At 41.2% G+C, this 25,208-nt stretch overlaps 1 protein-coding gene across 1 annotated transcript in view; it reads right to left on the bottom strand.

The window, feature by feature from the left end:
* LOC127976121 (leucine-rich repeat and fibronectin type-III domain-containing protein 2-like) overlaps nt 1-25,208 on the bottom strand; it is a 155,613-nt gene that overhangs the window by 99,069 nt on the left and 31,336 nt on the right. Inside the window, exon 2 of the mRNA XM_052580283.1 lies at nt 18,544-18,679. The gene's annotated coding sequence lies outside the window, so the exon portion shown is untranslated. The remainder of the gene's footprint in view (nt 1-18,543; nt 18,680-25,208) is intronic.

The raw sequence follows: 25,208 nt of genomic DNA on the forward strand, positions 1-25,208 counted from the left end.
CAATGTGACATTGGCTTGAGATGTTGGCTCGACGGTGGATTTTGGTTAGTTAATGTCACAACCTTAAAACTAACTACAGATCAATGTCAAATTATGTTTTAATTTTACGTTGTTTGGACGTTGCCATTATGACGTCTAGAAAATGTTGGATTTTGGTTGCCATACCTGACGACTTAATATCAGTATTTGATGTCAGTGTGACTTTGGCTTGAGACGTTGGCTCGACGTTGGATTTTAGTTAGTTAATGCCACAACCTAAAACTAACTACAGATCAACGTCAAATGATGTTTTAATTTGACGTTGTTTGGATGTTGCCATTATGACGTCTAGAAAACGTTGGATTTTGGTTGCCATACATGACGACTTAATATCAGTATTTGATGTCAGTCTGACGTTGGCTTGAGACGTTGGCTCGACGTTGGCTCGACGTTGGATTTTGGTTAGTTAATGTCACAATCTAAAAACAAACTAAAGATCAAAGTCAAATGACGTTAGAATTTGACATTGTTTGGACATTAACATTATGACTTTTGGTTGCCATACCTGGCGACTAAATATCAGTATTTGATGTCAATCTGACGTTGGCTTGAGACGTTGTCTTGACGCTGGATTTTGGTTGGTTAATGCCAAAACTTAAAACTAACTACAGATCAACGTCAAATGATGTTTTAATTTGACGTTGTTTGGACGTTGCCATTATGACGTCTAGAAAACGTTGGATTTTGGTTACCATCCTGACAACTTAATATCAGTTTTTGATGTCAATGTGACGTTGGCTTGAGACATTGGCTAGACGTTGGATTTTGGTTAGTTAATGCCACAACCTAAAACTAACTACAGATCAACATCAAATGATGTTTTAATTGGACGTTGTGTGGATGTTGCCATTATGACGTCTAGAAAACGTTGGATTATGGTTGCCATACCTGACGACTAAATATCAGTATTTGATGTCAATGTGACGTTGGCCTGAGACGTTGGCTTGACGTTGGGTATAGGTTAGTTAATATCACAACACAACCTAAAAACAAACTAAAGATCAAAGTCAAACAATGTTTTAATTTTACGTTGTTTGGACGTTGCCATTATGATGCTTTGTAGACGTTGGATTTTGGTTGCCATACCTGACGACTAAATATCATTATTTGATGTCAATCTGACGTTGGCTTGAGACATTGTCTTGATGTTGGATTTTGGTTAGTTAATGCCACAACCTAAAACTAACTACAGATCAACGTCAAATGATGTTTTAACTTGACGTTGTTTGGACGTTGCCATTATGACGTCTGGAAAACGTTGGATTTTGGTTGCCACACCTGACGACTTAAAATCAGTATTTGATGTCAGTGTGACATTGGCTTGAGACGTTGGCTAGACGTTGGATTTTGGTTAGTTAATGCCACAACCTAAAACTAACTACAGATCAACGTTAAATGATGTTTTAATTTGACGTTGTTTGGACGTTGCCATTATGATGTCTAGAAAACATTGGATTTTGGTTGCCATACCTGACGACTAAACATCAGTTTTTGATGTCAGTGTGACATTGGCTTGAGACGTTGGCTCGACGTTGGATTTTGGTTAGTTAATGTCACAACCTACAACTAACTACAGATCCACGTCAAATGATGTTTTAACTTGACGTTGTTTGGACGTTGCCATTATGACGTCTAGAAAACGTTGGATTTTGGTTGCCATACCTGACGACTGAAAATCAGTATTTGATGTCAGTGTGACATTGGCTTGAGACGTTGGCTAGATGTTGGATTTTGGTTAGTTAATGCCACAACCTAAAACTAACTACAGATCAACGTCAAATGATGTTTTAATTTGACGTTGTTTGGACATTGCCATTATGACGTCTAGAAAACGTTGGATTATGGTTGCCATACCTGACGACTAAACATCAGTTTTTGATGTCAGTGTGACATTGGCTTGAGACGTTGGCTCGACGTTGGATTTTGGTTAGTTAATGCCACAACCAAAACTAACTACAGATCAACGTCAAATGATGTTTTAATTTGACGTTGTTTGGACGTTGCCATTAGGATGTCTAGAAAACGTTGGATTTTGGTTGCCATACCTGACGACTTAATATCAGTATTTGATGTCAATGTGACGTTGGCTTGAGACGTTGGCTCGACGTTGGATTTTAGTTAGTTAATGCCACAACCTAAAACTAACTACAGATCAACGTCAAATGATGTTTTAATTTGACGTTGTTTGGACGTTGCCTTTATGACTGCTAGAAAACGTTGGATTTTGGTTGCCATACCTGACGACTAAACATCAGTTTTTGATGTCAATGTGACATTGGCTTAAGACGTTGGCTCGACGTTGGATTTTGGTAAGTTAATGCCACAACCTAAAACTAACTACAGATCAACGTCAAATGATGTTTTAATTTGACGTTGTTTGGATGTTGCCACTATGACGTCTAAAAAACGTTGGATTTTGGTTGCCATACCTGACATCTTAATATCAGTATTTGATGTCAGTGTGACGTTGGCTTGAGACGTTGGCTCGACGTTGGATTTTGGTTAGTTAATGCCACAACCTAAAAATTACTACAGATCAACGTCAAATGATGTTTTAATTTGACGTTGTTTGGACGTTGCCATTATGACGTCTAGAAAACGTTGGATTATGGTTGCCATACCTGACGACTAAACATCAGTTTTTGATGTCAGTGTGACATTGGATTGAGACGTTGGCTCGACGTTGGATTTTGGTTAGTTAATGCCACAACCAAAACTAACTACAGATCAACGTCAAATGATGTTTTAATTTGACGTTGTTTGGACGTTGCCATTATGACGTCTAGAAAACGTTGGATTTTGGTTGCCATACCTGACGACTTAATATCAGTATTTGATGTCAATGTGACGTTGGCTTGAGACGTTGGCTCGACGTTGGGTTTAGGTTAGTTAATGCCACAACCTAAAACTAACTACAGATCAACGTCAAATGATGTTTTAATTTGACGTTGTTTGGACGTTGCCATTATGACGTCTAGGTAACGTTGGATTTTGGTTGCCATACCTGACGACTAAACATCAGTTTTTGATGTCAATGTGACATTGGCTTAAGACGTTGGCTCGACGTTGGATTTTGGTAAGTTAATGCCACAACCTAAAACTAACTACAGATCAACGTCAAATGATGTTTTAATTTGACGTTGTTTGGATGTTGCCACTATGACGTCTAAAAAACGTTGGATTTTGGTTGCCATACCTGACATCTTAATATCAGTATTTGATGTCAGTGTGACGTTGGCTTGAGACGTTGGCTCGACGTTGGATTTTGGTTAGTTAATGCCACAACCTAAAAATAACTACAGATCAACGTCAAATGATGTTTTAATTTGACGTTGTTTCGACGTTGCCGTTATGACGTCTAGAAAACGTTGGATTTTGGTTGCCATACCTGACGACTTAAGATCAGTATTTGATGTCAGTGTGACATTGGCTTGAGACGTTGGCTCGACGTTGGATTTTGGTTAGTTAATGCCACAACCTAAAACTAACTACAGATCAACGTCAAATGATGTTTTAATTTGACGTTGTTTCGACGTTGCCATTATGACGTCTAGAAAACGTTGGATTATGGTTGCCATACCTGACGACTAAACATCAGTTTTTGATGTCAGTGTGACATTGGATTGAGACGTTGGCTCGACGTTGGATTTTGGTTAGTTAATGCCACAACCAAAACTAACTACAGATCAACGTCAAATGATGTTTTAATTTGACGTTGTTTGGACGTTGCCATTATGACGTCTAGAAAACGTTGGATTTTGGTTGCCATACCTGACGACTTAATATCAGTATTTGATGTCAATGTGACGTTGGCTTGAGACGTTGGCTCGACGTTGGATTTTGGTTAGTTAATGCCACAACCTAAAACTAACTACAGATCAACGTCAAATGATGTTTTAATTTGACGTTGTTTGGACGTTGCCATTATGACGTCTAGAAAATGTTGGATTATGGTTGCCATACCTGACGACTTAATATCAGTATTTGATGTCAATGTGATGTTGGCTTGAGACGTTGGCTCGACGTTGGGTTTAGGTTAGTTAATGCCACAACCTAAAACTAACTACAGATCAACGTCAAATGATGTTTTAATTTGACGTTGTTTGGACGTTGCCATTATGACGTCTAGGTAACGTTGGATTTTGGTTGCCATACCTGACGACTAAATATCAGTATTCGATGTCAATGTGACGTTGGCTTGAGACGTTGGCTAGACGTTGGATTTTGGTTATTTTATAACACAACCTAAAAACAACCTAATATCATCGTCAGATGATGTTGGTCTTGGACGTCAATTTAACATTGTCATTAGACGTTGGCTTGACATTGAATTTTGGTTACCTGACGTCGCGACCTAAATCTAATCTAATATTAACGTCATATGACGTTGTGTGCCTGCTGGGACTGTTCAGAGAACACGTTCTATCTGTACGTATTTGAGGTTGTTTTTACGTAAATTTCGATACGTATCGAACCTGTAATTACGTCCAGATAATATGTAAATGACACTTTAAATACGTAAAGGCACATACGTATTGGACAGTTTTAATTTACGTCTAAATATGTACGTTTTGATTGTGAGATCAGGCTGTGTTTTACTACAAAACTACCACTGGCTCTGCACCCCTTTACCTAAAATTGTTACTTCAGACTTATGTGCCCTCTAGAAGCTTGCGTTCTGCAAGTGAACGCTGCTTGATTGTGCCATCCCAAAGAAGCACAAAGTCACTTTTACGGACTTTTAAATTAAATGTTCCCTCCTGGTGGAATGAGTCCTTAGCCATCTTCAAGAATTGGCTTAAAACCCATCTGCAGCTCTAACTTTAACACTCACTATTCTAATTCTCTTCTTAAAAAAAAAAAAAAAATCTAACTACCTTTCTGATCTTTTTGAATTCTATTTTCTTTTCATTTATTATGCAATTGTGTGTGTGTGTGTAACACTAGCTTGCTCTTTTCTGTTTTCTTTTTATTTATTATATTATTTAAAATCCCATGCTACGTGTACTGTGTTAACCTAACTGAGACTTGTTATAGCACTTATATATCATTGCTCTTTTTATTGTTTTTGATTGCTTCCACTGTCCTCATTTGTAAGTCACTTTGGATAAAAGCGTCTGCTTAATGAATAAATGTAAATGTAAATAACCTGATAATACTAATATTATCAGTAATGTAAATTATAGCTTGAAATCTCATTAAATTAAATGACAAAACAATCTTAATCATCTTCAATGTTGGTAATCATACTTGCATTTAAGTAGTGTTCACTTATTTATTTTTAATCAGCATTTCATGTCTGATTTTCATAATACCGAATTTTAGGACAAAATTTAGTAATTAAACAGAAAGAGAAATTCATTTTAAACACATACAAAATTTGCATTTGCAATTTGTTTCTGGAAATTGCATCACTACAGCACGACTATATCTGCACAGTTGCAATGCGGTGTAATACAATCTTTGCAACTAAAATATATTAACTTATTAAAACATGCTGAAACAAACAAAATGTGGAAAACTCACAGATGAGGCAAAGGATAGAAATGGCAAAACCAATGACACTCAAGGGAGTCTGGTACTTGTGTGAAAAGCTCAAGGACTCAGTACTGTATGTGGAAAAGCACACAGGCACACACACACACACACACACACACGCAGAACATCACTCTGCACTCTAACTAAACAGGTTTTCACACTCATTTCTTGGAGTTTGCAGTGGAACTGTTGTCATTTGTGTGACAGGCGAGTGCACTTAATCCCTTCTCAAGAGAGAGAGCAGTGCCAGATGGCCGAGTACAGCAGCAGAGACAGTGGTCAGGTGGTGGACAGACATCCACCCTCGGAGTACACTGACATACTGGCTGACTGTCACCAGACAGCATGTGACATGTAGGCAGTTTACTGGCAGGTCACCAGCTAATGGTTTACCTGAAGTGCTAAACATTTATACAGTCTGGAAACAACCAGTCTCCTGGGGGCTCTGGCTAAGCTGATGCCTGACAATCAGCCATCGTTTCAGTGTACTTCACAGTCATATTTTAGCATGTCAGAAGCAATCGAAAAGCATTTGGCAAAGGTTCTGTATGATACTGTTAACTTTACTACATTGTTAATAATATTACATTATGAAGAACAGTTTGTAACGGATAAAAAATAGCAACCACAATTATTGGTATTGTGTTATGAGTAGTTTTTAGTATGATGATAAGCGGTTATTAGAGTGTTCTTGTTAGCTACGTATTAAAACCAACAAAACACAGATAAAAAGGCACATACACATACATATATATATATATATATATATATATATATATATATATATATATATATTAGTGCTGTCAATCGATTAAAAAAAATTAACTAATTAATCGCACAATTTTTTAAAATTAATCGCGATTAAGACTGAAACTTTTTGGATATGTAAATGTAAAATGTCAATAATTCATGTAAACTCAAGACAAAGAAACTATTTAAATTCAAAATATGATTGTTTATTGGAATTTTTGTTTAACTTGTAACACAGATTTTCTCATGTAAACAACATACCTGCAATAAACCATCAATATCCTCCAAATTAACTGTTGGCTTGAAAGCCATATTTATTACAGAAATAAAAACACAGGCATGTAAGTTCCATTTGAATTTCAAAACAATCGATGCCAATAAAAAACAAAAATGATTTCCATGTTGAATTCTAAGTGGACTGCAAAAAAATTCCAAAGTATAGTCATTGCCAGTGCTTTAAGTGGGCCGGTACGCACAGGTACTCAGTACCGCCACTTCCAAATATAGCTCTTGAGCGCATGCGCGTAATTTGCAGGGGGGTTACGGGGGTCATGACCCCCCCAAAAAGATCCAACTAATATAACCCCCTTAATATCATAACATCATTCAGATTAAAATAATATGAAATATTCAGAATGAATACTTTTGTTCGTTTTCTTTATTAATTACATTTGCCAGCAAGAAAGATAGTATCATATTTTAAATAATCTGTAGTGTAAATTAGCATGTTACCTTTTACACAAGAAAATTATTCATATGCCACGAGTGTAACCCCCCCCCAATGGTAGACCCAAAGTTACGCCCTTGCTTGAGCGTACCGCCACCTCTCCGTGCGCCCAGAACGTGCTTGTAGCGTACCGGTACGCTCATTTGGACATCTGTTTTAATAGAGGTTTTAATCTTTTACCTGCACTTCCGATTTTCAGAGCGCCCTTCACAATGCAAGCTTCCTAATTCATCCCACCCAGAGCAGAAACTACATTACCCATTCACCCTTAAGTTATACAAGTGAATAGCGCATGTGTCGCTTTTCCCACTGTTAAGTGTCAACAACTCAACGTGGCCGGAGAAGATGTGTGAAACTCGTTGTGAGTTATACTAAAGCAAAATCTCGAGTATTTATTGTCTGATAAACATTAAAAACTGTCTGCGGAGGTTGAGTCGTCCTGCAGCCCCCGCTGGCTGTTCATTGGCTGCAGCATCTTTTTTCTAAATTCTAAAAAAATACCGTAGACGGCAAGGTGCAAATTTAGATATTCATTTATCTAATTAATCTATACCCTATGCACAAAGACAATATGATCTTTTTGTCCCCTTTTTGTTTTAAAGCGTGATGAAGAGAGAGAGCGCAAGTTGCTGCAGCTGCGAGTGATGCACGCGTACAGGAGTGATTGACAGTTCGCGGCACTGTGTACAAAAAATACTTAGCGTTACAGAAAGGTCTGATGGCAGACTGAAGAGTAATCCGGCAGAGTTTTATACTGAAACTTTCCGTCTAAAAGTCCTTCCTGGGTCTTATCCATATTTCTTTGCACGTTGAACACACATAGGCCACAACTGGAAATAAAAAAAAAACTGCAACCGCGTTAATTGCGTTATTTTTTTTTAACGCGTTAAATATTTCAAATTAATCGAATGCGTTAACGCGCTAATTTTGACAGCACTAATATATATATATATATATATATATATATATATATATATATATATATATATATATATATACACACACACACACACACTGGTATATTTCCTGGTATTACATTTGTGATGCAGTGCACACAGGTATGAGCTCCGGGTCAAACTTTATTTTGTTATCAATTAGATTTAGCTTAGGGTTAAGTGTAGGTGATATGTTATTTTCTAAAGTTTTTTTTTTTTTTTTTTTTTTTTTTTTTTAGCATTTTTCAATGTTATTCAATGGACAATTAATTTAAAAACTGCTGCAAAATGTGCAAGAATAAAGGTGTTGCCAGATTTACATTCAGTTATTTTGTTTATAATTGAACATGCTTTAGCAGCAGTACATTCACTGGACACTTCACTTTGCAAGTGTTGTGAAACATGCAAGAAGCAACGTAATATAATTTTACAGAAATGCACCACAAGCATTTTAAATGTCCTGTGTGACACTACAGTACGTGTACAAATTAATGTTGTCTTGAAGGGTTGGCCTTTTTATTTTGGAAGCTAGCCAACTCATTTCATGCGAAATAGGAGACAAACCTGTAAACATTAAAGCTTCAGAAATGTTGTGTTTGGTAATGCTTGATAAAGGTCATGAAATGGCTTTCCCAGCCCACACAATTAACCCGCTTTCTCTGTGAGGCAGCAATCTGTTGGGAGGCAATTAAAGCCCACTGCTTCCTGTTGCGAGTCATCTTTATACTATAAGAACCTAGTTACAATAACCAACTGCAATTGTAAAACATTTTATTAACCCTTTGCTGGAGTTTCCAGGAAAGCATTACCTAAAAAAAAAAATATTTAAAAAATAATTTGCAATTAATAATTGTTAAACCATTGACCTTTTCAATGACTTAACTAGGGCTCGAATTGAGGGTGAATGTGGAGGGATGGTCCTTGTTGAAAAAAAAAAAGAAGAAAAATGATTCCCTCTGTAGAACCACCCCCCCACCCCTTACTTTCCACTTTAGATTAATAATGGTGTGTATTGTGTAAAATTGGACATACAAATTAAATATTTAAATAATCTCCTTACTAATTTACAAACTAAATAACGGTGATGGGCTAATCACAACTCAATATTGTAATGTGCTGCAAGCTATGTTAATTTTTCGCACAAAGAGGTTCGAGCACATCTTTTGATGTTCTGTAAAAAAATAAAATAAAATAAAAAAACATTAGTGTGCTGCACGCGTAACTGTGAGGGACAGAAAGATGATATTGAGAGTGGTCACTGACTTTGCAAAAACACATCTTAACAGTCCAAAAGCATTCACTGCATGATGAAGCCTATTAGAATGCATTTAAAATATTTTTCAAAACAAAATATTTCCAAACAAAGCTGTAACAGAGCCATTGTGCGTGAGACCAACACTGTTTTGTTCCTGTTCATTTAACTGTTTTTGAACAAATCGAGTGAACCATTGTTCCCTATCTGTCGGTCACTACGAGTTATGTCGACCGACAAATGGGGTCTCACTTGGGAGGCCAATCATCTCTGATTTTAAGAGAAAACGCCAATGAAATTGGCAAGTGGATTAACACACCTGAGCCACTCCCCGTGCCAGCGGGTATAAATAGGGCGACAGGTGCATCCACTCATTAGATTTTTGCTTCGGAGCCGAGTAGTGGATGAAGAAACCTCTACAAAGCCATCATCTTTGTTTTGTTCTAAAACTGTTCCTGGTCGGTGTGACGGCGCATTACAGCGGTGTCCCTGCGAGTCGGCGATTCCCCTGGGCGCTTCGGCTAAAAGAGACAGTTCTAAAAGAGCAAATCACGGACGATTCGCGTCTTTTTCAAGATGCCGTTTCGTCCGTGTCCTTCTGGATGCGGTCGTTTCCTGTCTTCGGTTGACGGTCACGAGCGTTGTCTGCAGTGTCTGGGCGTCCAACACGCTGAGGCTGCGCTCGTGGATGATTCATGCGTCCATTGTGGGCGTATGAACATGGCAGCGCTGCGATCGCGTCTCTCACTCCTCAAGGGGAGTGCAGCAGACCCCTCTGTCGCCACCCGTCCCGGTCTCTCTGGCTCGAGCAGAGGGCCGCCGGCTGGCGCTCTGGGAGATCTGAGGATCACAGTGAGAGCTTCTCCGCCGGGCCACGCCCCACGGACCTCTCACTCCTCACGCAGCGACTGTCCCGTGCAGCTGCCGATTGATTCTGCTGGGCCGTCTCACAGCGGTCCCAGCGTGTCTTTCGGTGCGCCGCCCGAAGACCAGATGTCGATTGCTGCATCGGGGGATGGGTTATCGACCTCTGAGGATGAAGGTTCGGCGGGGCTGCCCCCCTCGGGTGTTGTCGCTGCTGCCGAATCGGACTTGGAGTTGTCGGCCATGCTTGCCCGGGCAGCCGTGAGTATCGGACTGGAGGTGACTACACCGCCCAGTCCCGAGCCCTCACGGCTGGATGATTGGTTTCTCGGCGCGGGACGCGGCTCACAACCTCGTTCTGCTCCGGTGCCTTTCTTCCCGGAGGTGCATGAAGAGGTGACGAAGTCGTGGACGGCCCCTTTCACGGCCAGAAGCCGCTCTTCTCCCTCTTCCATCCTCACCACCCTCGATGGCGGGGCAGCCAGGGGGTACGTAGAGGTTCCCCAGGTGGAGAGGGCGGTTGCGGTGCACTTGTGCCCACAAAACGCCGCCACTTGGAGGAATCGTCCGCGCCTCCCGTCCAACGCCTGTAAGCTGACGGCCGCACTCGCTGCCAAGGCTTACAGTGCTGCGGGCCAAGCTGCCTCTGCCCTGCATGCCATGGCTATCCTGCAGGTACACCAAGCCAAGGCACTCAAAGCCATGCACGAGGGTGGTACCGACCCGGGGTTGATGCAGGAGCTGCGCACGGCGACTGACTTCGCCTTACGGGCAACGAAGGTCACGGCGCGGTCCCTCGGGAAGGCGATGTCCACGCTGGTGGTCCAGGAGCGGCATCTCTGGCTGAACCTGGCTGAGATGAGGGACATGGACAAAGCGCACTTTCTCGACGCCCCCATCTCCCAGGCAGGCCTGTTCGGCGACACTGTCGAGGACTTTGCCCAGCAGTTCTCGGCGGTACAGAAGCAGACTGAGGCCATTCAGCACATCCTGCCCCGACGTGTCTCTCCGGCTGCCACCGTTCCGTCGCGGGTAGCGCCTCAGCCTGCTCGTCGCCGTGGGCGCCCCCCTGCGTCCTCTACGCCAGCTCCGCCCCGTGCTGAGAGTTCTTCGAGGCCGGCGCGTCGAGCCCCGCGCGTCGAGCCCCGCGCGTCGAGCCCCGCGCAGGAGAGCGGCGCCCCCCCTGTCACTCCCGGCTGCGAAGTCCTCTAAGAAGTCGACCAAGCGGCCCTGACACGGGCAACTCGGAGATGCGGAGAACTGCTCTTCAGGAGATGGCGAAGACAGCGCCACTCCTTCCCCCGGAGGAGGGCCGGGTGGAGAATCTTCAGTTTCTGTTTTGTTCTGTTCCACCACTGGCCGGATTTTCAATAAAAGAGCAAATTCTCCTTCCTCCGAGTTGCAAGGCTCGTGGGTTGACAATGAGCGACGCACAGCTTCCTCACTCTCACCCACGATGCCCCCTTTCGTCAGCGGCCAAGGGGTCGCGGTTCGGAGACGCAACGCCTCTCCACGCGTCTCTGGCCAGTTCCTCCGGGAACACGGGGAGTGTGGTTGCGATGACCCTGGACGCAGTGCCTTCTGGGCCTTCCGGCACGACTCCCCATCGCTGCACCACTGCGGGTATGTCGACTGTCCCTTTGGTGCCACTTGTACGGTATCTGGGAGCGTGGCTTGCGCTGCCCAACCCGTCACGCTGGCTCATCCGGATGAGCCGAGATGAGGACGGGGTTTTACAGCCCTTACTTCATCGTGCCCAAGAAAAGCGGTGACCTTCGACCTATCCTGGATCTGCGAGTCTTGAATCGGGCCCTACACAAGCTCCCGTTCAGGATGTTGACGCAGAAACGCATTATCAAATGCGTCCAGCCCCAGGACTGGTTTGCAGCGATCGACCTGAAAGACGCGTACTTTCATGTCTCTATCCTCCCTTGTCACAGACCGTTCCTGCGCTTTGCTTTCGAGGGTCAGGCATGGCAGTACAAGGTCCTCCCCTTCGGGCTCTCCCTGTCCCCCCGTGTCTTCACGAAGGTCGCGGAGGGCGCCCTTGCCCCACTTTGGGAAGTGGGCATCAGGATCCTCAACTATCTCGACGACTGGCTCATTATGGCCCGGTCCCGAGAAGAGTTGTGCGATCACAGGGACTTCGTGCTTCGGCACCTCAGTCAGTTGGGGCTTCAGGTCAACCGGGAGAAGAGCAAGCTCTCCCCTGTGCAGAGAATCTCTTATCTCGGTGTGGAGTTAGACTCGGTGAGTATGACGGCACGTCTCACCAGCGAGCGTGCCCACTCAGTGCTGAACTGCCTGAGTTCCTTCAGAGGCAGGACAGTGGTACCGCTGAAACACTTTCAGAGGCTCCCGGGGCATATGGCATCCGCAGCCGCAGTCACGCCGCTCGGGTTGCTTCATATGAGACCACTTCAGCACTGGTTACACTCCCGAGTCGCGAGATGGGCATGGCGCCGCGGTACACATCGTGTCACCATCACACTGATGTGTCGCCGCCTATTCAGTCCTTGGTCGGACCTTGCTTATCTACGGGCCGGCGTGCCCTTAGAACAAGTGTCCCGGCACGTTGTTGTCACAACAGATGCCTCCAACTCGGGCTGGGGCGCGACATGCAACGGGCAGGCAGCTTCAGGGTCCTGGACAGGACCTCGACTGCTTTGGCACATCAACTGCCTGGAGTTGCTGGCAGTGCATCTAGCTTTGCGACGGTTTCGTCCGCTAGTGCTGGACAAGCACGTGTTGGTCCGCACGGACAACACTGCGGCTGTGTCGTACATCAACCGACAAGGCGGTTTACGATCACGTCGCATGTCTCAACTCGCCCGTCATCTCCTCCTCTGGAGTCAGACGTGGCTCAAGTTGCTGCGCGCTGTCCACATCCCGGGGGAGCTCAATCGTGCAGCCGACGCGCTCTCACGACAGCTCACTTTCCCCGGGGAATGGCGACTCCATCCCCAGACGGTCCAGCTGATCTGGAGTCGATTCGGGGAAGCCCAGGTAGACCTGTTTGCTTCCCACGAGTCCTCCCACTGCCAGCTGTACTATTCCCTGTCCCAGGCCCCCCTGGGCACAGATGCACTGGCACACAGCTGGCCTCTGGCTTTATGCAAGTATGCGTTTCCCCCAGTGAGCCTGCTCGCACAGACACTGTGCAAGGTCAGGGAGGACGAGGAACAGGTCCTGTTGGTTGCGCCTTACTGGCCCACCCGGACCTGGTTTTCAGAACTCATGCTCCTCGTGACAGCCCCTCCCTGGCGCATCCCCCTGAGGAGAGACCTTCTCTCTCAGGGGCTTGGCACCATTTGGCACCCGCGTCCAGATCTCTGGAACCTCCACGTGTGGCTTCTAGACGGGACGCGGCAGACCTAAGTGATCTGCCCCCAGCGGTGGTAGACACTATCACTCAGGCTAGAGCCCCTTCTACGAGGCAGGCCTATGCTCTGAAGTGGAGTCTGTTCACGAATTGGTGTTCTTCTCACCGAGAAGACCCCCGGAGATGCCCGGTCAGAGTCGTGCTTTCTTTCCTGCAAGGTAGGCTGTAGCGTGGGCTGTCACCCTCCACCCTGAAGGTGTATGTGGCTGCCATTGCAGCACATCACGATGCAGTGGACGGCCGGTCCCTGGGGAGGTATGACCTGATCGTTAGGTTCCTGAGGGGTGCCAGAAGGTTACATCCTCCTAGGACACCCCTGATTCCCTCCTGGGACCTCTCTATTGTCCTGGCGGGCCTTCAGAGGGGTCCCTTTGAGCCGCTGGATTTGGTTGAGCTGAAGTTCCTGTCTCTCAAGACAGCGCTCCTGATCGCGCTCACTTCCATCAAGAGGGTCGGGGACCTCCAAGCATTTTCGGTAAGTGAAGAGTGCCTTGTGTTCGGGCCGGCCTACTCTCACGTTGTCCTGAGACCCCGGCCTGGATACGTGCCCAAGGTTCCCACCACTCCCTTCCGAGACCAGGTGGTGAACCTGCAAGCGCTGCCCCTGGAGGAGGCAGATCCAGCCTTGTCGTTGCTGTGTCCCGTAAGAGCGCTTCGCATATACGTGGACCGCACCCAGAGCTTCAGAAGCTCTGAGCAGCTCCTGGTCTGCTTTGGAGGTCAGCAGAAGGGGAAGGCTGTCTCTAAGCAGAGGTTGGCCCACTGGATAGTGGACGCCATCGCCTTGGCTTACCATTCCCAAGGCGAGCCGTGCCCCCTGGGGGTGAGGGCCCACTCCACACGGAGTGTGGCCTCCTCCTATGCGTTGGCGCACGGCGCCTCTCTGGCAGACATTTGTCGAGCTGCGGGCTGGGCGACACCTAACACCTTTGCGAGGTTTTACAACCTCCGTGTAGAGCCAGTTTCTTCCCGTGTGTTGGGTAACAGGTAATTGGCGGGAAGGGCTGGCTGGGTGTCTCGCTTGCTGCGCCATTCCCCCTAACACGGGGATGTGAGCGCCTTCTTCTCCCAGTAGAGTTCCCCGGTTGGCGTACCCTGGTCGAGCATCCTCCAGCACCCTCGGCGTCAGACTTGGCGGAGCAGTCTGTCGCCAGGCCCAGTACTGGCGTTAGCATGCCCGGAGCCGGTCAGCCCCTGTACTGGGCTAGGTGTCCATATGGCTGGGTTCCCTACGGGTAATCCCATATGTGTATTCTTCCACGGTAAGGTTTCCCTTTTGGCAAACCCGTGTCTTCCCTTGACAGATCGCTCTGTCAGTCTCTTCTGGCAGCCGTTCCATCCCTACTCCTAGGTAGGACCTGCCTCAGAGACCCTTTCCATATGTAGTACTGCCCCCTGGGTCAGTCCATATCGGTATATCCACATGTCACCTCCCTACGGGTAGGATGTGGTCTCCGTAGCGACCTTTCCTAAAGGCTCGCTTCCCCATTGTCTTGCCAGCTGAAAGAACAAATAGGGAAGATTTGAAGCAATCTTTCACCGAAGGTTGAAATCCCTTCCATTCACTTTATGTGGGCGGAACAGCAGCATGGCCTTCTCCAGCAGCGATGTACTCACCCTTTGGCCCCTTCGGTACCAAGGTCAGTGAATTTGCGCTGGGGCTTTGGGAAGGTTACGACCTTAAGCGTAGCTTTTGTGGCACGCCAAGGCTTGTCAACAATTGCAGCGCCTCAGGGTTGTGACGAGGTTCAGGTTATGGCGTTTTCCATAGGACCCCATTTGTCGGTCGACATAACTCGTAGTGACCGACAGATAGGGAATGTCTCGGTTACGTACGTAACCCTCGTTCCCTGATGGAGGGAACGGAGACGTTATGTCCCCATGCCACAACCTTGAACCATTCGCTGTTGCCGGGACACGTTCTCGGCTCCTCAGCGTAAAACCTAATGAGTGGATGCACCTGTCGCCCTATTTATACCCGCTGGCACGGGGAGTGGCTCAGGTGTGTTAATCCACTTGCCAATTTCATTGGCGTTTTCTCTTAAAATCAGAGATGATTGGCCTCCCAAGTGAGACCCCATTTGTCGGTCGACATAACGTCTCCGTTCCCTCCATCAGGGAACGAGGGTTACGTACGTAACCGAGACGTTTCAACAATCCACTCATAAAGATAGTCACTTGCTTTATTTCTAATTGAATCAAGTCATTTTGAAAGATCGTTTAATTTTAAAGTGCCCCATTATGCCATTTTCACAGTTCCTAATATTGTTTTGGGAGTCTCCTACAATAGGATTACATGCATGCAAGATCAAAAATGCTTTAGTTTTCTCAAAATATGAACTGAATATCACATCATTTTCCAATAATTCTGAAATGATTCATTAAGTAGTAGAACATATTCAGTCTCTCTAAACTAGGTGTCTAACTGTCTGCAGAGTTTGGTTCCAGCCCTGCTCCAACACAGATACCATGTAGCTTTCAAATAAGGCTGAAAGACTTGATTAGTTGGATCAGGTGTGTTTAATTAGGGTTGAATCTAAACTCTGCAGGGCTCTGGCCCTCCAGGAATTGAGTTTGACACTCCTGCTCTAAACCCTTCCTTTCCGTGAGCTTGCTCTGCTCTGACTGTTCAGATGGCCTAGTCTGTTGTGATTGGCCTATGGCGTACACTGATTGTCAGAAATTATACACCTATTTCAGTAGTTGTGTATTTTGAACGTTCTATAGAAAATATAAACATCTATTATTGATCATAGGTTGTGATTCAGTGGAGCAGATGGTCTAAATAAACAGGATACTGATCCATCTTTCAACTTCAAGCATTTTGTGAATCCCACATTGAACTCCCCGAGTTTAGAGAAGCAGTCATCAGTAGTTTGACTTGTTTGTGGGTGGGGTCAAGTTGTTTGCAGCCAGCCAATGTAGAACATAGGCGCGCATTATGCAAATGTACCCTGTGATGATTCAAATACTAAAGGCTTGTTTCAGTTCAGAGTCGATTCTTTATTTTGGGAGACAATAACTTTATTTTTTTGTGCACTTTCAGCTTTACAGCTTTGCAGAATGTTTATGTTCACATACAGCTACATTACACACTGCATGAAAGGCAATATTGGAAATGGCATAATAGGGACACTTTAATGATTCATTTAATTATTTATTAAAACTGGAACTTGAAGCGACCTACTGTTAATTTTGTTGTCAACTTATTTATCCATGACAGGCCTAAATCAGCTGAAGTACAAACACAAATATACACTCAGAAAAATATTGTAGAATTATTGTTATCAGCAAAATCCCCCAATTATAGGCCCCACAAGGAAGACTATAAATCATATATCATTTAATAAAGCAATTTTGTTGACGTTGTTCTTGTTAAATAAAAAATAATAATAAATTAATAAATAAACGTTGGGAACACTATTTTGATAGTGCACATTAGACATTTTGTTGACTATAAGTAACTTTGCAACTACGTCATCTACCTGTCACTTGAGCATTAGCAGACTATCTGCTTAATATTAGCTTGCATTGATATTGATTCACCCCCAACAGATATTATATTGACACATTGCAAATAGTCATTTTTGCAAGTATAGGTAAACTTTTTCTGTTCACCAAAACCCTTACATGAGAATCCACTAATACTCAACTAATACTCTGATCAAATTTGACATGTAGTTGCAAAGTTACTTATGGTCAACAAAATGCCCAAAATGCACTACTGAAACAAAGTGTAACCAAATAAGTTAAGATTCCACTGAACTCAGTGCTCAAGCTGAGCCTCAGTTCGACAGCAAGCCAAGTTTGTTTGCCATTAACCATTAGGATTAGATAGGCAGGCGAACTCATGAATCAAAGCATATAGCACTGCCCAGAGTGAGATCTTGTACATTTAAAATATATATATCAATGCATATAGCACTGCCCAGCATCTTCTTCTTCTTCTTCTTCTTATATATATATATATATATATATATATATATATATATATATATATATATATATATATATATATATATATATATATATATATATTTATTATCTGTTTGTTTGATTGCTTGCTTTTTTGCTTAGGGTATTCAGGGTCTTCCACATATCCATCAAATAAATTGGGTCTTACTAGACAACAACAGCAGCCATAAGAGTATTAATGCTACTAGCGCTAACCTGTTCGATAATATGCCACGTCATAGTCAATATATTTTATCCTTTATTTACTTATTATTTTCATTACCTTTTCTGCCTGGAGTTGTAAATCAAGTTGCTCATGCAAGACATTTACTACAACAAGAATACATTCTGGATGAAAATGCTGAACCTCTGATTCCATTCCCCTTTTTTCAACTGTTTGTTTGTTTGTAAGTTTTAGCATTTTTTGACATTAACCATCTCATATTATTGTTGCTTAGATATCAGGGGTAAAAGAACATGAAATCACACTGAAACAGCAAATGTTATATTCTTGTTGTAGTAATGATATATGATTTATAAGATGATATTACTGTGCTTAGGTCGAAGTGCTGCGAATTGCTCCTCCGCCATACATTATAGTCAAAAATGTTATCCGCTTTGGAAATTGCCACTATTTATTTTGTGTCACCATACACAAATGGGAAAAGTTCATATCAAAATGCCTAAGATGAGGGAAGAACATAGTGGAATATGTAAAAACGATGGCGTTTTTCTTTAACTAAATCTTCGATTTAAATGTTATTAATTGTGCAGCCTATTACACAGTAATCAGAGAGGATATAAAAATAATCTGTTTAAAGTAGATTTAGTCATTAGTCCAATTATCATTATTCAACAGTTTTGTTCTGAATGGTAAAGGCAGATTTCAGACCTGCTCAATGAAGCTGAAATCCAAATCTTAATCTGTATTCAGTGACATTTCATGCATGGCATTTTGAATGGCAGTGTTTACACTGACAGCAGTCACTTGCTTATACATCAAGCGAGGATCCGAACATCTCTTCTTGCGCTGACGTGTGCTGAACATCAGGCAGAATGACACACAGCAGCAGAAGAATTGCAGTCTAGTTTGTTTACTGACCTTCCCGTCTCCCTACTGGCAACAAACAATCAGAGATGTCTGTCTCTCCCTGTGCTCTCGGAGAACTGGGGCAAGGTAACTTCTCTTCCAGCACTCCGCTAAAGTAGTATTCCACCTCATTGGGTCACTTGTTCACCTGCAAGACACAGAAAATGCATTTGTCTGAACATGTGCTTTGGTAGCTCAAAGTATGTCTCATTTTAAAACCTAGATTTGTATATTTTCAGAACAAAATTTGAGCTTGTACATGTAAAAGGTATTCCGGGGTGGCTGTAGTGGTCAAAGTCACTTTATAGTATTCTGGTCACTCGCACCACTACCAGGAAACATTTGAACACACTGTTACTAATACTGGCTTTATGGCAGCCATTATCGAGTAAGATACATTTTATTTAATAGATGTGTTGAAAATGGATCTGATCCATTGTGCACCAATGGAATTAAGCAAGTGTACCAAAATAAATATATAAAAATAAATAAATACATGTCTTTTTATGGTGCAGAACATTTACCACACTACGCTATTTTTCATATTAGTTAAAGGAAAGTCAGTATTCTTCCACTGTCTCTCTTCGGGGATTCAACACTATTATCCATCTAGAGATTCACACTTGTGTGATAATGCTTCTGCTATCAGTGTCACTTTGACTGTCACATTCGCCTCTCTGAAGCTGTAGCCTGTTCCATGTTGTCATGTGTTTCATTGACGCAGTTGCTCTTGTTCACTGTAACTCGTGACAACATTTCAGACACAACACATTCTATTTAGGTAATAGCTGTCAAATGACATGTTGATGTTCTGATCATATGCTGCTGCTATGATAAGCCAAGAAAATGACAAGATTTATTCATCTCATCTTTAAACACTTCTCTTAGTTGCAATTGGGTGCATCTGAGTCATAAAATGTTGCTGAGATAGATTATAAAGTATTAAACAAAAGGAAATGTTCTTACCGATGTGATGATTTTATCTTATGAAACATTATAAGACTAAAATGTGTCATCAAAATATTATACAGTATCAAGGACACACCTGCAGGTGAAAATATGATTTATGCTATAAAATGGTGTGCAATATATCATTGGGATGAAAGTCAACTACAATTACAGTGCGCTGCTTTGAGGTGAAGATTTGCATTAGATATTGTAATCACTGTTATTTTTGATATTATCTGAAGAAAATGTGAGTATTGCTTGCAAGTATAAACTTGCTACCACATTGCTATTGTCGGGGTTATATTTGTTTTGTCTTTCAGTTTGGTTTTTGCTTGCCTTACAGTCCGTCTGTCTTTTCTTGTTTGTTGCATTGGTTACTGATTCAAGACACACACCTGTTTGTAGTTGAGTTGCTTGTTAGCTTGCTTGCTTTCTTAGTTCTCCAGTGTAAATATAGTCCTCTGTTTCCTTGGTTGTCTGTTCTTGTTTGGTTGCTATCTTTATATGTTAAGAGCAGGGCTGGGAAGGTTACTTTTAAAATGTATTTCACTACAGATTACAAACTACAAGCTTTAAAACGTAATCAGTAAAATAGTTAGATTACAAAGTTTTAGTAACTTAATCTAAATACTTTAGAAATACTTAAGCTTTGTCACACAAAGGAACATATTAACTTGATGTCTTGTTTTTATGCTTTCTGACATCTACCAGCCATACGATTTGTGTTTTCTTTGCATTTTATTTTTAACAACAATTCTATAAAAAAATAAATAAAAAATAGTTCATTTAAATATTCCAATCTATATAAATTCAATTTGAATACAATTAATGGGATTCTGTGCTGTTTCATGCTGCATTCCAAGCTTCAAAACGAATCCAGACACACCAAACACATAATAAAAGTAGACAAAACATCTGGCACAGTTGTCCATGTTATACAATAGATTTGTTTAATGAGTGGACCAAACTTTATGTGAAAAAGAGTCGCAAAAGAATCGCTGAGTCAAAATTGACAGGGCTCGTTTCCCACGGTCACAAGCAAATCGTTATTAATGATGCTTTTTTTAAAAAAAAAATAAAATAAAATAATTAAAAACAAAATGGACCGATTTTACCTTTGTTATTGAGACGCAAATGTCACTCTCTGACAGCACGGATCCAATATAATAATGCACAGGAGATTTCTTTCTCCACTCTATGCATTCCCTTAAGACATAACTGTCTGTGTTTACGAGAGAATACTTGCAGACACAATTATTTTGAGATATTTTTGTGTCTATGTGTTCATTCAGAAGCAAGGATTCACGAAAGATGAATCAATTCTTTGTAAGCACATTGTCTGAAATGCTGCTCTCAGCGTGTGCTTGGAATGAGTGTGAATGATTTAAAAAGCTTGAATCTGCAAGATTTAAAAAAAAAAGTGCAAACGATCCGCTTCACCCCTTCAAGCGAGTGAACAACGCGAATCAATGTAGGAATTTTCCATCACTATTTAAGTTAGCCCATTGGGCAGAGCGATGATGCATTCTGGAGCCCGACTGGAAAACACAATGGCCCCGGGATGTTAGGCTTGCGATTTTCCGAGCCTGCACCTCACATCTATCCAGTTTGTGAACCATTGGTTCCTACACTGGTTTCGTTAAATAAAATAAATTATTGTTTTAAAAGATTGTCACAAAAAAATCATCTGTTGATTAAAAAATGTAAAGCTATCGTTTGACTTTATAAACTGTAAATTCCTGCATGATTCGTATGGATCTCTTAACTAAATGCAAAGTGTGAGTTCTAGGAGAACATTTGTGTCGCGATGATGAGCATGTAGTGACTCCACTCACTAGGAGTCACTAAATGAACAGCTGCTGCGCACAGTTTTTTTTTTTTTTCAACTGATAATCAGTCACAGTATTGGTTAAAATCCCCAAACTGTTTACTTAAATATTAAATTAATAAATGACATCAAGATAAAATCTAAAATACTTTTCAGATGTAACTGTAATCAGATTGCCCCTTATTTGAAATGTTATTATAACGGAATACAGTTACTCATATTTTGTATTTTAAATATGTAACGCCATTACATGTATTTTGTTACTCCCCAGCCCTGGTTAAGAGCTATTTTGATTCCTGAGTATAATGTTCATTTTGGGTGTGTTAATAAAAAGAGGCTGGCTGAATTTTAGATCCTGTACTCAGAACTCATCCTTTGCTGCAAACAAATGTGATAGCTGAGGAATTGTAGGTGATAAGTTTGAAATTGTTTTTAGCTTTTATTGGTGTTTGATAGATATCCCAAGTCAAAACAGTCTGTCCTTAATCTCTATGATACATATTCTGATCTCTCTATATTGTAACATCTGCCCTGTTTGCCCTGAATAATAATAATAATAATAATAATAATAATAATAATAATAATAATAATAATAAGGCTGAAACAGCCTAAGCTAAGCTTTTTAGCTGGTCAGATTGGGAAAACCAGCTGAACACTAGCTTTACTTTTAGCAAATATGTAGTAAATATCCAGTCAAAAAATGTGTATAGGGCAAACCCTTTCAATAATTTAGTTTATAATTTATATATATTCTCAGAAAAGACAGGACAAAACCAAACCTTCATAGAGAGCAGCTTCAATATGACATTATTAATGTCCAATTAAACATAGTGAACTGGACTTCAACCGCATTTAAAGTTGTTTTCTCACTCTTTTATGCAGATCCAGCAATTATAATGATAGTTCATAAAAACAGTCTCTTCCCCTCATTGTTTCCCCATAATATATCTCTCTGAGGTTAAGAACAAGAGATAAGTGGATCAAAGAAACCCTTATCACAGCATTAACAGGCCAAGAAGTTTTCAATAAAAGACAGAACATTTCATCAGTCACTCAAGAAAAGATGTTCACAAAATACATTCATCAACTTCAAAACTTTAAGATGAAAGTTGGATCGGTGAAGACAAAAGAATCAATCTTGCATATTATATATATATATATATATATATATATATATATATATATATATATATATATATATATATATATATATATATATATATATGTCTTTCAAGGTTGAGAGGGTCAAAAAAGCCCTATTGCACAGCTAATGCACCCTTTTATTACACAGCAAACCATTGAAATATGAATGAATAGAACCACATCTGCTAATTAGGTGACATAAACAGACGCCAAACATAGAGAATTAATTATAGTAATTAGTAATGTTGCTGGCAAAGCTTTGCCCAGAGATGTGATACTACACAGCATCCACACCGGGAATCATTTTAGATAACTGAGGCAGAGAAACGGCATAAATATTTATGATTTCTGAGGCATATCTTTAAACAGTTGTAAAATAACATTTTCAGACAGCCAACTTATGTCCGGGGTCTGAAATATTCATGAGTGATGATGGAGTGGTTTTTGGTCAGAGATCTAATTTTATGATATGATGCTTCACACAGTGATGACCTTCAAGACAGGCCAATCGCTGTACATATTTTATCAAAGTGACCTACTGACTCATTTATGTCAGCCTACTGCATTATTTAGGCACACATTTGAGCTTGATACGTTAGAATTTTAAAAGAAAAGATCTCATAACATTTGAGATTATAAATGAATTTGTCATAATGATTATCTTTCATCATGTTTTTTTTTTTTCTTTTTCATTGAAAACATCTTTACCACAAACCACTTTGCATACGCAGCGAGGCAAAGAGTAAGCTGATTAGTTATATTGTTGGATTAGTTCTTACAGATTTTATTTCATAAATCTGCTCTGCGTAATCTGAAATCCGATTGAAATTGTACCTCAGCTGTGACATTTTATCTTAGAGCCAGATCAAATGACAAAAGCATAGGTATGACTTAGAAATTAAGCTCTCGTGTGTTGTTTTGGAAAATGACTAATCACAATAATTAATTCAGAAAGCTAATCACTCCAATAAAAAAAAAGGCAGTTGTGAAATGCACTGAGGGAAATTCTGCTTATATTACATGCTTCAGCAACACACCTTGTACATCTGCAACAATGTGCACCCTTCAGGGAATGTTTAATAAGCGCCATTAAAATCTCTAATGATAAGGCAGACTGGCTGCTTTTCATTTTTTTATGCACTCTGCAATCGAAAACCCTACAAAGCAAGTGTCAAGGCCCAATTTGTAAGTTGTCTCGGGGATGAGGAATTCCTTGAGCTCCATAATTCAAACAATTCCCTAATGAATCTGTCTTTCAACATGATTGGCAAAACAGCTTTTTGTAGTCTCGTTTGCTAGTCACCATCTGAGATGTTTCCCCATTGTCTTAAGTATTGTGCTGTGCGATATTCTTGCTTGAAGAAACCCAGAAGCTTTGATTAAATTAAATTAAAATTTATGCATTTAGCAGACACATTTATCTAAAGCGACTTTCATTGCATTCAGGCTGTCAATTTTTTTTCCTATCATGTGTTCCTGGGGAATTGAACCCCCAACCTTGCGTTTGATATCGCAATGCTCTACCAAAAACTCTACCAGGAACACTTTGATGTATAGAATGTGGTCTTATTTGTATTCATAGGCACAGTGTTAACATATTGACAAGCAGAAACTAAAACAAACCTTTTCATGTATGATCTGTAAATAATTACAGATGTTGAAATGTTTCAAAAATTCCTAGATGCCCACATACTATTATTTGTTTAACATCAAATTTATGTTAACATGCTGGGAGATTTCCAAAATAATCATTATAACCACACACAAGTGTAAAGTTTTGTTTTATATAATATTTAAAAAATAAAACAAATAAATAAGAAGTTTGTATGTGCTTTATAAGTACTAATAAACCGCTAATAAGCTAGTTATATGCATGTTCTTAAGCAGCTAGGTAATAGCGAGAATTGGTCCCTAAAGTGTTACACCGCTCACATACTCTGATGTATACAACTTTAAGTATACAAAAACAAATAAATCCACCATGGTATGACACTGCTTCATAGTCAGGCGGCAGGAATTTTTATCCCATCTGTCTTGCCCCTGACTACTTTATAGAGTGACCTCTTCACCTGATCATGTAAAATCAATAAGTATTATGTTGGGGGAAGCCGTGACAGTTCGCCATGGGCTCAGAAGAAACCACTAACGATCCTTCATTCTTACATGACTTAAAACATACTGAACAAATAAAGATTTTCTCTATTGTTTTGTTGTTGTGGTCTTTTGTTGTTGTATTGTTTGACCATTTGACAGTTCTATTTTCACGCTTATTTAATTTGGCACATCAGTATCTTGTTGTCTTGAGATGTTGCAGGATGAAGTATTACTCTTGAAGTGCTTCACATAAGCAACATCCAACATCATAGCATAGTTTTGACACACTGTACACTTAATTTATCAAAGAAACCATAATTACATAGTATTAAATAATTTAACCATTGCAAATGAAAACAACAGTTTTCAGCTATTTTGTTTACTTAGTTAATTAACCCATAATAATTCTCACCATGTTGGGAGAGTTTAAGTCCTGGACTGAATGATTCTTAGTCTAGAGTAAATGGTTAAATCTTAAAAACAAACAAATGAAGACTTTAATGATGTCACATTCTAAATACTAATATGCAGTTGGTACCCTCTTCGCATCTCAAACAGCTTCAACTCCTCTTTGAAGGCTTTCCACAAGATTTTGGAGTGCTTCTGTGAGAATTTTTGCCAATCATCCAGTAGAGCATTTGTGAGCTCAGGCACGGATATTGGA

This window comes from Carassius gibelio, chromosome B17 (assembly GCF_023724105.1).
Source record: "Carassius gibelio isolate Cgi1373 ecotype wild population from Czech Republic chromosome B17, carGib1.2-hapl.c, whole genome shotgun sequence".
Taxonomy (NCBI): Eukaryota; Metazoa; Chordata; class Actinopteri; order Cypriniformes; family Cyprinidae; genus Carassius; species Carassius gibelio.